The sequence below is a fragment of the Bos taurus genome, chromosome 3 (genome assembly GCF_002263795.3).
Source record: "Bos taurus isolate L1 Dominette 01449 registration number 42190680 breed Hereford chromosome 3, ARS-UCD2.0, whole genome shotgun sequence".
In the NCBI taxonomy this organism is placed as follows: Eukaryota; Metazoa; Chordata; class Mammalia; order Artiodactyla; family Bovidae; genus Bos; species Bos taurus.
This window is the reverse complement of record NC_037330.1, coordinates 50,001,249-50,018,082: the sequence shown is the minus strand read 5'-3', so window position 1 is coordinate 50,018,082 and position 16,834 is coordinate 50,001,249. Positions and strand designations below refer to the sequence as shown.

The window sequence follows — 16,834 nt, the reverse complement described above, 5'->3', positions numbered from 1 at the left end:
TAGGCTATAGCCGCCAGGCTTCTCCGTCCATGGGATTTCCCAGGCAAGAATACTGGAGTGGGGTGCCATTTTCTTCTCCAGAGTATCTTCCCAACCCAGGGATTGGTTGGTGTCTCCTGCATTGGCAGGCAGATTCTTTACCACTGAGTCACCAGGGAAGCCCTGTGTAATATTACTTTCCATAAAAACTCCTATCAGGTAGGTGGTATTTTCCCTTACTTTACAGATGAGTTAAGTTCAGTTCAGTTGCTCAATTGTGTCTGACTCTGGGACCCAATGGACTGTAGCACACCAGGCTTCCCTGTCCATCACCAACTCCCAGAGTTTCTTCAAACTCAGGTCCATTGAGTCAGTGATGCCATCCAACCATCTCATCCTCTGTTGTCCCCTTCTCCTCCTGCCTTCAATCTTTCCCAGCGTCAGGGCCTTTTCAGATGAGTCAGTTCTTCGCATCAGGTGGCCAAAGTATTGGAGTTTCAGCTTCAGCATCAGGCCTTCCAATGAATATTCAGGACTGATTTCCTTTAGGATGAACTGATTGGATCTCCTTGCAGTCCAAGGAACTCTCAAGAGTCTTCTCCAACACCAGTTCAAAAGCATCAGTTCTTCAGTGCTCAGCTTTCTTTATAGTCCAACTCTCACACTCGTTCATGACTACTGGTAAAACCATAGCTTTTACTAGACGGACCTTTGTTGAACACAGGGATTAAGTAGTTTAGGCAAGATACAAGAGTCAGTAAGAGGTGGGATTGAGATTCAAACCCAGATGTTCTGTCTTCAGGATCTGAACTCTAGACTAGTCTGTTATTCTGTCTCCAAACACTGCTTGTGGCAAATGTTCAATCCTGGATTAACCTCCATCTGCCAGCCAGGTCTAAAATAAACAGGTATATATAACTAGAAAAAATATACACTACGATATATCAGCTGAACAAAGTATTTGGAAAGTAAATCTACCATAAAAACTTAATGTTAACTGTGTTCCAGAGTCAGATATTAGGGAGTTAAAAAAATCATAAACAATACTGTTCTCTTGTACAACTCATAATAACTGAGAAAGAGCTGTGTGTTATTTGCTTTTGTTCTGAATGTTTCTTTCAACAAGGAAAATGTTACAGTGCTGAAATCATGTGTGCTCTATTAAACCTATTACCCTATCCTAGTTTTCATTGTGTACGTTTCCCAGAACCTCAAAATCTTTTCTAGGCGTGGAGAAAGAGTAGTTTTTTAAAAAAAGTTTAAAAATTAAAAACTTACTTTATTCAACACATATGTATTGAGCATTTACTATGCACAAACACTGTGAGCTTTAAAATTACAGGGCTTAGAATAAATCACATTTTCCAAACCTAGGACTTACTATGATAGTAACTCTTAAGTAACAGCACTCTATGTATCATGGTGGTTCCAGTTAAGAACCTAGGTTTTTGCCTTAGTTTCTTGCCAGTATCTTGCTTGTATTTAGTATCTTAATCTCTCTGAAGAACTGTGGGCTTATTACCCTTTCCAGGTTCCTGCCAACATTCCACTCCTGGCATCCTGCTATTCTTAGAACACCTCGCTCCTTGAAGTGAGATGTTCTGTTCTTAGTAAATCTGCCAAATAAACAGGTTCCTGAACCCCATGGACCCCTCTGCTTGATTTCTCAAGAAGATTTCTATCTGGAACTTTTATATCCAGATTGACTAGATTGGACATTCCTGTTACCAACAATTCCTAAGTCATACTTAAGTTTATATGTACTGTGGACCATTGTCACCAAACCCAATTGTACATCAAAATTCCTGGACACCTTACCCCGTAGATTGATTCAGTAGGTCTTGGGTGAGACCTAGATTCATTACCTTTAAAGCCCCACAGGTACTTCTTGTCTGAGAACCAGTATTTGGGAATCTTCGCTTTGAACTGTTGATTCTCAAATGCTGGTCGCATAACAAATTTTTCACTAATATTGTAAAAAATGAGAGAAATAAGTACTACTTGGTGATTAAAAAAATAAGCTATTAATTATCCTAATTTAAAGGACTGTCTTATTCTGAGATTATGTCTTGTCTTGTTTAGTCGCTCAGTCATGTCCCACTCTTTTGTGACCCCATGGACTGTAGCCTCAGACTCCTGTGTCCTTGGGGTTTCCCAGACTAGAATGTCTTCTCTTGAAAGTGAAAGTGTTAATCACTCAATTGTGTCCAGCTTTGCAACCCCATGAACTGTAGCCTACCAGGCTTCTCTGTCCATGGAATTCTCCAGGCAAGAATACTGGAGTGGGTAGCCATTTCCTTCTCCAGGGAATCTTCCTGACCCAGGGATTGAGTCTGGGTCTCCTGCATTGCAGGCAGATTCTTTACAGTCTGAGCCATCAGGGAAGCCCATATCTTCTCTTGAGGGGGGTGTATTGACAGTTTCTTTGATAAAATGATGGTGAGTAGAGGCAGTAATTTGTTAAACGTGTTGAAACAAACACAAGGTTGATAATTGTTTGTTATCCCCAATATCTAATTTGAAATTACACTGGTCATGAAATTCAGAAGTTCAGGAGACCCTTGTCTTCAAGTGACACACCGATGAAGTTTCTCCAAAGGTCAATTTCTCCAGTTTCACTTGGCTGTTCACTCTTCCTGCTTTCTATCCCAGATATCCTCAGAATTATGCCCTGTACTTTGTAACCTGGATACTTGGTAAGTGCCTCTACTTTGGGGCATTCGAGGTCTTCTAGCTGTGAGAACATCATGTTAAAAAATTGTATACAGGTTGTTAATTTTTTGTTGATAATAAAAAACATTAGACTGTTAAGTCAAATGAGTTTTTAGTAATTTAAAAATGCAGTAATAAATAACCAATGAGGATTTACTGGGTAAAAAACAAAAACAACACCACCCCGCCCCCACCACCAAAAACATGGAGAAGGAAATGGCAACCCACTCCAGTGTTCTTGCCTGGAGAATCCCAGGGACGGGGGAGCCTGTTGGGCTGCAGTCTATGGGGTCGCACAGAGTCGGACACGACTGATGCGACTTAGTAGCAGCACCAAAAACAATAGTAACAAAAAAAAAAGGCAGAAAGAATGCTATCAACTAGATTCATAGAAAAATGAGAGACTCAATACTGTTCAACGCTGTTTCAAGAATTAGTGTTATGTTTAAGGCCCAAATCCATGCTAAGATTTAGATATTGCATCTTTCAGCCTTTATTTTAGCAATTTTATGAAACAGTCTGCCTTTTCCAAGCCAGGTGGACACAAATATTACATTCAGGATTTTCTTAGAATGCTTAGATTTATGTAGGCATTTCCAAAAATTTCAAAAGTAATATTTCTTCCAAGGGGAAGTTTAATTTTGACTCAGGTTTTCTTAATTCATGTAGTCACGATGACAGGAAAGATGCTTAGTGGTGATTCAGACAGTCCTGAGGTTTGCTTTCCAAAAGTCAGCTGTTGATTCATACATCAAAATTTGTAATTTTGCAAAATCTATTTTTCCTCCAGAGCACTGCAGTTCTTCACAGTTTGATTTTACTGAACTCAGGACAGTTTATCAAGGAGAAATGAGTAAACCTCTAGTAGCCACTTGCTCCATGCACATACCAACCTGAGTTTAGATACTTTGGATACATCAGTAATGCCTTTGTCTTTTTCCTGCAGTGTCAAATGGAAATACTCCCAACTCTGTACCCCTCATAAATCACTTACCCTCTGAGAACTCATTTTCCTGTATATAAAATAAGGATAATACCACCAGTTTCATAGAGTTGTGGATGAGATAATGCATATAAAGTTCCTTCACACTTTGGACACTGGAGTGTACTCCTTTCAGATGTCTTTATACTTTTTTAGATGACCCTAGGGACACTTTATCGTTTGGGTCTCCAGGATCTTTTAATTCTAAAACCTGCTAATTGAAAGAAACAGCTTATTAAATGTCTTCAATAGGTTTATGCATAATTAGGTTTCCAGACTGTATTTCAGATCTTCCAAATAGCACAAGAGCAAATAATGCCTGTGGTAGAATTGGTGGGTGGGGAAACCCCCATAATCTTGATCACTTCTTCCAATGCATGGTATTATTAATCCTGTGTTACCATGGAAGCCCTTCAGAGAAACGCCACAGTGGAAGAAGTGCATAACTAACAAACAGCTGAAACTTCCCGCCTTTTGTTGTAGGTATCCCTCCATATTGCGAAACAAACGTCTTAATTTCTTTATAAGCACTTAGGTCTCAGAGGTCAGTGTTGCTGTTTTTTTACCTTTTGGCTAAAAAATCTCAAGGAACTATTTGTTGGGTTCTATTTCAGAATATTTTTACCAAAAAAACACTTCAAACCCATCTTTATTACCACAACCAGCCAATCAATAGTCTTTTGGTATTAACAGCATCGAAAAAGCAAGAGAGTTCCAGAAAAACATGTATTTCTGCTTTATTGACTATGCCAACGCCTTTTAAAGCAGAAGTAGATGTTTTTCTGGAACTCTCTTGCTTTTTCAATGATCCAGTGGATGTTGGCAATTTGATCTCTGGTTCCTCTGCCTTTTCTAAATCCAGCTTGAACCTCTGGAAGTTCATGGTTCACGTGAACTATTGTTGAAGCCTGGCTTGGAGAATTTTGAGCATTATTTTGCTAGCGTGTGAGATGAGTGCAATTGTGCGGTAGTTTGAGCATTCTTTGGCATTGCCTTTCTTTGGGATTGAAATGAAAACTGACCTTTTCCAGTCCTGTGGCCACTGCTGAGTTTTCCAAATGTGCTGGCATATTGAGTGCAGCACTTTCACAGCATCCTCTTTTAGGATTTGAAATAGCTCAACTGAAATTCCATCACCTCTACTAACTTTGTTCATAGTGATGCTTCCTAAAATTATGTATTCATGCAAAGTACTATGCACAGTATTGGAAACGAAAGCTAGTAGCAGTAACCCTACCTGCTCACAAGCTAGTTTTTGAGGGTGAAATAAGAATCACATAGAATTGATACGAAAAGGACAAAGTTAGCCATGTAAAAGTAAAATAGTATTGTTAACAGGGCTTCCCTGGTGGCTCAGATGGTAAAGTGTCTGCTTGCAATGCTAAAGACCTGGGTTCCATCCCTGAATTGGGAAGATCCCCCAGTAAAGGAAATGGCAACCCACTCCAGTACTGTTGCCTGGAAAATCCTATGGACAGAGGAGCCTGGTAGGCTACAGCCCATGGGGTCGCAAAAAGTTGAACACGGCTGAGCGACTTCACTTTACTTTTACTTTATTAATAGTGCCTAGTTTACGTTAGTGTGTGAGAGAATTCACTTACTTGACCATTTCCCCTTTACTCAGTGCCTCTCATCAACTTTATAATTATATTACATAGAAGAAAGAATGAAGAACAGCTAAGTTATGTACATATTTTCTGAATATTCTTCTTTTGCATCTTAGAGACTCTTCTGATTAGATTAATGTGGAGTATTTTCCTATCTCATATATAAAAGTCTATTTTGATCCTAACATTAGTTTTAATTTCTTAATTCTAAATATTAAGATTTTTCAACACTTATTATGAAAATAAACTCAGGAAATTTCTCTCTGGGCCAGCTCAGCTTCTTCCAAAATATACTAGAGCATATAAAGATATAACTACATTAAATCAATATTTTGACCATAGTAATATTAAGAGTGGGTTTCCTTGGTGTGGCTCAAATGGTAAAGAATCTGCCTTCAGTGCGAGAGACCCAGATTTGATTCCTGGGTCAGGAAGATCCCCTGGAGATAGTAAGAGTAGTGTGAGGTCACTCTTTGCAGTTATTCCTATAAATACGCCAACAAATAATTATCTCTTCAGAGAGATTTGGGCTTCCCTTGTGGCTCAGCTGGTAAAGAATCCGCCTGCAATGCGGGAGACCTGGGTTCAGTCCCTGGGTTGGGAAGATCCCTTGGAAAAGGGAAAGGCTATCCACTCCGGTATTCTGGCCTGGAGAATTCCATGGACTGTATAGTCCATGGGGTCGCAAAGAGTCGGATACGACTGAGCGACTTTCACTTCACTTTAGATAGATTAAAGCCAGGAAGTCCATTTGCTCTATAGATAATAAATAAATATAGTCTTAAGAGCATTTATTTAACTGTACTGATCTGAAGGAGCATAACAGGAAAAAGTAATTAAGACATTTGGATCCCTTATTCAGCTCTGCTACTCAGCTCTGTTATGTTGGGCAAATAGTTTAATCTCTGGGATATAGTTTCCTCATATGTAAATAAAGAGGTTGATTTTTGAAGTCCCTGTTAGCCAGGACAGCCTATGATTAGATTTCAATTTACATTGCATTCATGGCGTAGATTAAGAGGAATGGGAAAGAGATTAGCGTGAACAGGAAAATGAGCCGGAGGGGAAGAAAGCCAAGAAGTCAAAGAGAGAAAGTATAAATGGATACTTAGCACTGTTCTAGCGAATTTTCATGTTAAGAATTATGAATTTGTTGTTATTCAGTTGCCTAGTCATGTCCTACTTTTTGCAACACCATGGATTGCAGCCCACCAGGCTGCCCTGCCATCACTATCTCCCAGACTTTGCTCAAACTCACATCCATGCTAGCTAACCATCTCATCCTTTGTTGCCCTCTTCTCCTTTTGCTTTTAGTCTTTCCCAGCATCAGGCTCTTTTCCAGTGAGTCATGTCTTCTCATCAAGTGGCCAAAATATTGCAGCTTCATCGTCAGTCCTTCCTATGAAAATTCAGGGTTGATTTCCTTTAGGATTAACTAGTTTGATTTCCTCGCTATCCAGGGGACACTCAAGAGTCATCTCCACCACCACAGTTCCAAAGCGTCAATTCTTTGTTCTCAGTCTTCTTTTTGGTCCAACTCTCAAATCTGTACGTCAGTCAGTCAGTTCAGTTGTTCAGTTGTGTTTGACTCTTTGTGACCCCATGGACTGCAGCACGCCAGGCCTCCCTGTCCATCATCAACTCCCGGAATTTACTCAAATTCCTGTCCATTGAGTTGGTGATGCTGTACATGACCGCTGGAAAAACCATAACTTTGACTATATGGACCTTTGTTGGCAAAGTGATGTCTCTGCTTTTTAATACGCTGTCTAGGCTTATTATAGCTTTTCTTCCAAGGAGCATCTTTTTAATTTCATGGCTGCAATCACTTTCTTTATAGTCCAACTCTCACATCCATACATGACCACTGTTAAAACCATAGCCTTGACTAGATGGACCTTGGTTGGCAAAGTAATATCTCTGCTTTTCAATATACCATCTAGGTTGTTCGTAGTAATGCTTCCTAAGGCTCACTTGACTCACACTCCAGGAAAAATATGAATATATGTACATAAACACTGTATCTATTTTTTTATTTTCAAATTGAGTTCTGCCTTTTTTTAGTTTTTTAACATTTGGATCTTCCCAACCCAGGGATCAAACCCAGGTCTCCTGTATTGCAGGTGGATTCTTTACCAGCTGAGCCACAAGGGAAGCCCAAGAATACTGGAGTAGATAGTCTGTCCTTTCTCCAGCCGATTTTCCCAACCCAGGTATTGAATCAGGGTCTCCTGCATTGCAGGCAGGTTCCTTACCAACTGAGCTATCAGGGAAGTCCCTTAATTTTTATTTTTAACACTTTATTGAAGTATAACCAAATTACAGTGTTGTGTTAATTTCTGCTGTATGGGACAGTGGTTTATATATATGTGTATTTATGACTGAAAGATCCCAGGAAAGTGAAAGTGATAGTTGCTTAGTCATATCCAACTCTTTGGGACGCCTGGACCATAGCCCACCAGGCTCCTCTGTCCGTGGGGATTCTCCGGGCAAGAATACTGGAGTAGGTTGCCGTTCTCTTCTCCAGGGATCTTCCTGATCCAGGGGTTGAATGTGGTTCTCCTGCATTGCAGGTGGGTTCTTTCCCGTCTGAACCGCCAGGGAAGCCCTTGTGGATTATATGTAAATATATATATACACACACACGTACATATATATGTGTGTATGTATATTTTTTACCATTAGAGTTTATCATAGGATATTGAATATAGTTCCATGTGCTATATGCAGTAGGTCCTTATTGTTTATTTATCCTATTATTTAATAGTTTGCAAGACTATTTCTGCTCTTGATTCTCTGTTTTGCTAATCATATCCACTGGTCTCAGTTCAAAGGATGAATTGTCAGCTTCAGGGGTATGATACTGCATTATTGGTGTGAGGGCAGAGGGAAAGTGGCAGGAAGTGGTCCAGGATAGTAGGTAGCAAGGACAACAATGAAAGTACATCACCAGAGAATCTGAACCAGGGCAAAAGAGTATGACTAAATAAAACTAGATTTAAAGTTGTTTATCCCAAACTGTAGTCCGTGCTTTACCGTTAAGTAGCCACTGAATTACCTTGGGCTCAAGTTTGAGATTTAGAAAGCAGTACTGAACATATAGAGGCTAATGTGATACAGAAATGAAAATCTGTAGGATCCCCAAAGTACAAATGAAATGGACAGGAATGTGGAATGAAGGGACGGGTAGAAAATTGGCTCATCAATATGGATGCTATTGTAATATCAGAAATTATATAATTAAATAGGGAAGATGTTAGATAATATACTGGTATAAAGTTTGTGTCAGACCTTGCATCACACAACAGATATGTTCTAACAGTATGTAAGTTTATTTTGGATCTGTGAAATTGGTTTAATTGTGCTAAGAATGCATACTGTTTTAAAGGACTCCTTACAGAGAGCAATTATACTGTAATTAAATTTTAAATAAATACAATATTCCTTATTAAGTTTACTTGAAGACATAAAGTTCAGATACATGAATATGACCACAGTTGTTAACATCATTACTGTATTTAATATTATTGTGGGAACACTAGCCAATGAAATCAAAGAGAAATTGTGATTACTTGAGTAATAACTCTTCTTGCCACTAAGTATATTTTTACTCATGTTGTACCCCTAGTTCCAAGTTCAACATTGCTCAGTTAGTGAGTTAAATGAATGAATAATGATAGCCACCAGTTCTGAGCACTGTGTTGAATGTTTTATTTACATTTTGTTTCATGTTCTCAGTTCAGAGTCGTGTAATTACTTCAGAGTCATGTAATTACTCAGAGATCAAGAGCTAGTCAATGATACTGGGCTAGGTGGGAGATAACAGATTTATAAAAAGATCCTGCGCTTAGAGTTTATAGTCTTCTAAAAGCTGAATAAATGCTTTAACCAAACATAGAAAACATTGACATACTATTTGTGCATAGTTGATAGCAGTAGTGATGTTTGGTCTGATATTTCATATGCTGTTTTAATGCAATGATAAAGTACTCTTTTTATTGATATAATGCAATTCTTTTTTTTTTTTAGTTTAAGAAATCTGAGTCATTTGCATCGTGAAATGTTCCCATTAGTTGCACCCTTTACATTAGAATTTCAGGTTGAGCAAGGGTCACTCTTGTAATTCCACAATTTTCAAGAGGAAGAGTCACTCAAAAAGACCCTGATGCTGTGATGAGGGAAGGAGGAGAAGCAGGCAACAAGGATGAAATGGTTGGATGGCATCACCAACTGAACAGACATGAGTTTGAACAAACTCCAAGAGATAGTAAAGGGCAGGGAAACCTGGAGTGCTGCAGTCCATGGGGTCGCAAAGAATCAAACACGACTTAGCAACTGAACCACTACAACCATACATGCACAGAGTATATGCAATGAATATGTGCAGTTTTTACTACAAAAGTACTTATTTTCAGTATTTGATTCAGTACTAAAATACTAATTTTAATACCAGTATTTCTTTATTTGTGCATTTACTTCATTTAATATTAAAATAACAGTTTTAATTCCAGTATTTTAAAATGTTCGGAATCCAGCAATTTCTTTGAAAAGAAATAAGTGAAACTAAATCATTTAAAATATAGATCATAAATATGTTTCTGTAAATATAAAATTTACTACAAAATGGCAACTACAAACATAAATTTATAAAATGCGAAACATACATGGTTATTTTAACATAAACTAGCATTTTGTTGTGGTTCAGCTACTCAATTGTTTCCGGCTCTTTGCAACCCCATGGACTGCAGCACACCAGGCTTCCCTGTCCTTCACCATCTTCCAGAGCTTGCTCAAACTCATGTCCATTGAGACCATTCAGCATACATAACAAAAATACTCTAAAATGAAATAAACAGTACATACACTAGTGACCAGTAATTATAAAAATGAAAACAAACTTTGACCTTTTTTAAGATGATCTTTCAGTGAAAGATCCAATGGCATCATTTTATTGTGCATATTCTTATGCAAAGTTTTCCAGGTGCTGATATATTTTCTATCTGAAGAGTGGTGAGGAGAAAGCTACATGCTAACACTACATATTTTCTTCTGATGTTTTATTCTTCAAATTATCTCACCTCCTGCATAACTTATAAGAAAACCTTTTGAACAGTCTTTTTTTTAAAGGGACTAAAATCTTTTTTACTTACAGAGAGCCAAAGTTTTTCCTTATAAAAAGCATTTTTGGTAGGTTTTATCTCCTTAATTTCATCATGTAGAGATGGGAAGTTCCAAAAGCTGTGACATCATTTTCAGTACTTAGTTGCTAAGCTGTCTCCAACTCTTTGCAACCACACAAACTGTTCTACTTAATTAGAAAGTCTTTGAATTAAATTAGAATTATTCTTGTCAGAGAGCATCAGGTGGCCAGTATTGGAGCTTCAGCATCAGTGCTTCCAGTGACTATTCAGGGTTGATTTCCTTTGGGATTGACTGGTTTGATCTCCTTGCTGTCCAAGGGAGACTCAAGAGTCTTCTCCAGCACCACAGGTTGAAAGCATCAGTTCTTTCACGCTCAGCCTTCTTCATGGTCCAACTCTCAAATTTGTACAGAACTACTGGATAAACAATAGCTTTGACTATACGGAACTTGGTTGGCAAAGTGATGTCTCTGCTTTTTAATTTGCTTTCTAGGTTTGTCATAGTTTTTCTTCCAAGGAGCAGGTGTCTCTTATTTCATGACTACAGTCGTGTCTGCAGTGATTTTGGAGCCCAAGAAAATAAAACCTGCCACTGTTTTCACTTTTTCCCCATCTATTTGCCATGAAGTGATAGAAAAGATGCCATGATCTTCAGGGTTTTTTTTTTTTTTTAATGATATTCGTTTTTTTGAATGTTGAGTTTTAAGCCAGCTTTTTCACTGTCCTCTTTCACATTTATCAAGAGGCTCTTTAGTTCCTCTTTACTTTCTGCCATTAGAGTGTTGTCAATCTGCATGTCTGAGGTTATTGATGTTTCTCCTGGCAGTCTTGATTCCAGCTTGTTATTCACCCAGCCCGGCATTTTACATGATATACTCAGCATGGAATTTGAATAAGCAGGGTGACAATATACAGCCTTCATGTACTCCTTACCCAGTTTTGAACCAGTTTGTTGTTCCATGTCCAGTTCTAACTGTTGCTTCTTGACTAGCATACAGGTTTCTCAGGAGATAGGTAAGGTGGTCTGGTATTCCCATATCTTCAAGAATTCTCCACAGTTTGTTGTGATCCACACACTCAAAGGCTTTGGTGTAGTCAGTGAAACAGAGTAGATGTTTTTCTGGAATTTTCTTGCTTTTTCTATGATCCAACAGATGTTGGCAATTTGATCTCTGGTTCCTCTGGCTTTTCTAAACCCAGCTGTACATCTAGAAGTTCTCTGTTTAATACTGCTGAAGCCTAAGTTGAAGGATTTTGAGCATTATCTTGCTAGCATGTGAAAAGAGTATAATTGTATGGTAGTTTGAACATTCTCTGGCATTGCCCTTCTTTGGGATTGGAATGAAAACTGACCTTTTCCAGTCCTGTGGCCACTGCTGAGATTTCCAGATTTTCTGACATACTGAGTGCAGAGAACTTAACAGCATCATTTTAGGATTTGAAATATCTAAGCTGGACTTCAGTCACCTCCACTAGCTTTGTTCATAGTTACGCTTCCTAAGGCTCACTTGACTTCACACTCCAGGATTTCTGCCTCTAGGTGAGAGACCACACCATCATGGTTATCCAAGTCATTAAGATCTTTTTTGTGTATGTATGACATACATATACATGTACCTTTTTGTGTATGTGTGGTATGTTTTGTAGAAAACAAAAAGAACAACACATAACTGAAAAAGTACACTTCATAAACTATACTTTCTATTTCAGTATTCAGAGAAAAGAGAATTCTAGTGAATTCAGTTATTTTAGAAGCATATGGAATAAGAATTTTAAAATTTTGTCACCTTTCTGAAAATATTTTATATAAAATTTTTTATGTGATCTGTCATTTAGAAATTTGTATCATATATTTGGTTAACAAGTATAGAGGGAATTTGGACAATAGCATACTTAGTTTTTGTAGCCACTTTGGTTATTTCTTAGAAAATGAACCGTATAGACTTAGGTAATACCTTTCATTTTGATAGTAGCTGATTTTAACAGAAGTTTTCAGAATTACTTCATTTTCTTTCTTCCTGCATTTGATTATATAGTTTCTTCTCCCTGGAATGCCATCTTCTCTTGTTTCTAGGCATTCATATCCTACCTATTTTTCAGGACTTAGTTTAAAGTTTATCTTTTTCCCCATAGCTAGCATCTTGCCCAGTGGTGAAAGAGTTGAAAGTTTTCCCTCTAAGAACAGGAACAACACAAGTATACCTTCTTTCATTACTTCTGTTCAGTGTAATACTGGGAGTTTGTGCCAGAGAAATCATGCAAGAAAGGAAATGAAGGATACCCAAATTTGATCAACATAAGTAAAATTATCTCTGTTCACAGGTGACATGATCTTATATGTAAGAATCACTGAATATTCCAGAAAAAACTTTTAAAACGAATATAAACAAACTCAGCAAAATTATAGAGTAGAAAATCAGTACTCGTTAGTGTGTTGGATTTCTACACACTAACAATGAACAATTTGAAAGAAAATTAAGAAAATAATGCCAGTTATAATTGCACCAAGAATACCTAGGAATTAATAACTGAGGAGGTAGAAGAGTTATCCTTTGAAAACAATAAAACATTGCTGAAAGAAATTAACAAGATACAAATAAATAGATGTCCATACTAGCCAAAGGGCAACCCACTCCATTGCTCTTGCCTGGAAAACCTCATGGACAGAGGAGCCTGGTAGGTTGTAGTCCATAGGGTCGCATTTGGACACAACTGAGCAATTTCACTCACTGTACTAGCCAAAGCATTTTACAAATTCAGTGCAATCTCTATCAAAATCCCAATGAAACTTTTTTGCAGAATAGAAACATCAATTCTAAAATTCATATGAATTCTCAAGGGATACCAAGGTATCTCAAGGATACCAAGAGAATCCTGAAAAAGAAGAAAATGCTTTGAGAGCTGACATTTACTGATTTCAGTACCAATACCAAGAATTCTCAAGGATACCAAGATATCTCAAGGATACCAAGAGAATCCTGAAAAAGAAGAACATATTTTGAGAGCTGACATTTACTGATTTCAAGACTTATTACAAAGGTACAGAATGGTACTGGAATACAGACATTAAACACTGATGGAATAGCGTAGAAAGCCCAGAATAAACCCTCACCTGCACGATTAAATTATTTTCAATAAAGGTGCCAACTACTTTCAGTGGGACCTCTTCAGCTGGGAAAGCTGAATAGCCACATGCGAAAGAATGAGTATGAATCTTTACCTTACAACATAGAAAAAAAATTGAGTCAGTATTAACATGTATCAAGATCTAAATGTAGAAACTAAAGTTATAAAAAGCCTTAGAAGAAAACATGGGAAAGTTTCATGACATTAGATTTGGAACTGATTTCTTGGATGTGATACCAAAAACAGATATCAAAATTTGAGAAAATAGGTAAATTGGACTTCAAAATTGGACTTGATAAAAATTGAAAACTTTTGTGCGTTTAAAGAATGCTATCAACATAGTAAAAAGGTCCAGAGAATGGGAGAAAATACTTGCAAAAATATATATGAATAGGGATTAACATGCAGAATATGTAACTCATACAACTCTGCAACAACAAACAAACCCAGACAACCCTATGAGAAATGGGTAAAGCATTTGAATAGACATTTCTTTAAAGAAGATATACAGTTGACCAGTAAGCACATGACAGGATATTCAGTGTCACTAATCATTCAGTTCAGTTCAGTTGCTGTCATGTCCGACTCTTTGCAACCCCATGAATCACAGCACAACAGGCCTCCCTTGTCCATCACCAACTTCTGGAGTTCACTCAGACTCACGTCCATTGAGTCAGTGATGCCATCCAGCCATCTCATCCTGTCGTCCCCTTTTCCTCCTGCCCCCATCCCTCCCAGGATCAGAGTCTTTTCCAATGAGTTAACTCTTTGTATGAGGTGGCCAAAGTACTGGAGTTTCAGCTTTAGCATCAGTCCTTCCAAAGAACACCCAGGACTGATCTCCTTCAGAATGAGCTGGTTGGATCTCCTTGCAGTCCCAGGGACTCTCAAGAGTCTTCTCCAACACCACAGTTCAAAAGCATCAATTCTTCGGCACTCAGCTTTCTTTACAGTCCAACTCTCACATCTATACATGACCACTGGAAAAACCATAGCCTTGACTAGATGGACCTTTGTTGGCAAAGTAATGTCTCTGCTTTTCAATATGCTATCTAGGTTGGTCGTAACTAATCATTAGGGAAATGCAATTCTAAATTACAGTTTGACCTTAAAGGGGGAAGAAGGGCAGAAGGAAGGACGATTGAGTAGAATCATCTACTACAGTGAAGTTCTAAAGAGAATTTAACAAGGAGGAATTGGTCAAGGAGTTTTTGGAATTCATCTGTTGGAAGATTCGTTGGTCTCCCTCAACCAGATCTTTCTTCATATCCCTACCTTCCTTGCTGTGTGGGAACAGTTGGTGGTGGGAAGCCTGGTAGTTGGGGCACTGGTCAGCTAGTTGCCTGTGGTTAGAAATCTTGAGAGCCATATTCTCATAACCACAGCACCATCTTCTTATAAGTTATTTTTTACTTTTTATGCAAAATTATGACCTGCTAAATTATTGTCTTTAAAAGACATGGCTCTATTAATTAAGGACTTGGTATTCATTTATCAACCATACTTGGAGAGATTGAAGAATTGTTATATTTTTGTGTTGTTATATATGTGTAAAGTGAAGTCGCTCATTCGTGCCCAACTCTTTGCAACCCCATGGTCTGCACCAAGCTTCTCCATCCATGGGATTTTCAAGGCAAGAGTACTGGAGTGGGTTGCCATTTCCTTCTTCAGGGAATCTTCCCAACCCAGGGATTGAACCCAGGTCTCTTGTATTGTAGACAGACGCTTTATCATCTGAGCCACCAGGGAAGTCCTATATATATTTGATGCTTATTGATTTAAATTATGTTTGCAAAAGAGGAAGAGATGCTCTTTTTTCCCCCTTCAAATCTCTTAATACTGTTGCTGCAAAGTCGCTTCAGTCGTGTCCCACTCTGTGCGACCCCATAGACGGCAGCCCACCAAGCTCCCCCGTTCCTGGGATTCTCCAGGTAAGAACACTGGAGTGGGGTGCCATTGCCTTCTCTGTCCTCTTAATACTACTATATCCTTATTCTTAATTAATGACCTTGCCTCCTATTTTACTTAACAGAATAGAAGTGATCACCAGAGAATTTTCCACAGACTACTACCACCAAGCTGTCTAAACTTGTGTCCATTTACTCTGCCTTCTCTTCTGTTACTGAACTGCCTGTGGTTTTAGCAAAGATTAGTCCCTTCACGTAGGCATGCATCTGCTTTTATCTACTCAGTGTTCATTGCTCCAGTTCTTCCTTCTATATTATCAGTTTTTCTTTTATGTGTATTATTTCTATTTAGCATATGATCATATTGTTTCTTTTATCTAAAATCCACCTACATTTAACCTCACTTCTTTCTTTAATCATCCCGTATCTCTTCTCTCCTTGAAAGCAGAGTTCTTGAAAGTGGTGTCTGTATACACTGTTTCTAAATTCTTTCTTCCTAATCGTTTAAAAATCCATTTTAGTCAGACTTTTGCTCTGACTACTTCAATAAAACTCTGCTCTTGTTAAGGTTGTTAGTGATCTGCATATTGCTAAATCCTGGTGGTCAATTTTCAGTCCTCATATTACTTTGAGTAGCACTTGACTGGAAAAGGTCAGTTTTCATGCCAATCCCAAAGAAAGGCAATGCCAAAAAATGTTCAAACTACCACACAATTGCACTCATCTCACATGCTAGCAAAATAATGGTCAAAATTCTCCAAGCCAGGCTTCAACAGTATGTGAACTGTGAACTTCCACATGTTCAAGTTGGATTTAGAAAAAGCAGAGGAACCAGAGATCAAATTGCCAACAGCCACTGGATCATCAAAAAAGCAAGAATTCCAGAAAAACATCTACTGCTTTATTGACTATGCCAAAGCCTTTGACTGTGTGGATCACAATAAACTGTGGAAAATTATGAAAGAGATGGGAATACCAGACCACCTGACCTGCCTCTTGAGAAACCTAAATACAGGTCAGGAAGCAACAGGTAGAACTGGACATGGAAAAACAGACTGGTTCCAAATCGGGAAAGGAATATGTCAAGGCTGTATATTGTTACCCTGCTTATTTAACTTCTATGCAGAGTACATCATGCGAAATGCTGTGCTGGATGAAGCACAAGCTAGAATCAAGATTGCTGGGAGAAATATCAATAACCTCAGATATGCAGATGACACCACCCTTATGGCAGAAAGTGAAGAAGAACTAAAGATCCTCTTGATGAAAGTGAAAGAGGAAGAGTTGGCTTAAAACTCAACATTCAGAAAACAAAGATCATGTCATCTGCTTCATGGCAAGTAGATGGGGAAACAGTGGAAACAGTGACAGACTTTATTT

General features: G+C 38.2%; 1 protein-coding gene across 5 annotated transcripts in view; it reads left to right on the top strand.

Moving 5' to 3' along the window:
- The window catches only part of FNBP1L (formin binding protein 1 like), a 137,033-nt gene that overhangs the window by 26,525 nt on the left and 93,674 nt on the right, over window positions 1-16,834 (top strand). The window lies entirely within an intron of this gene.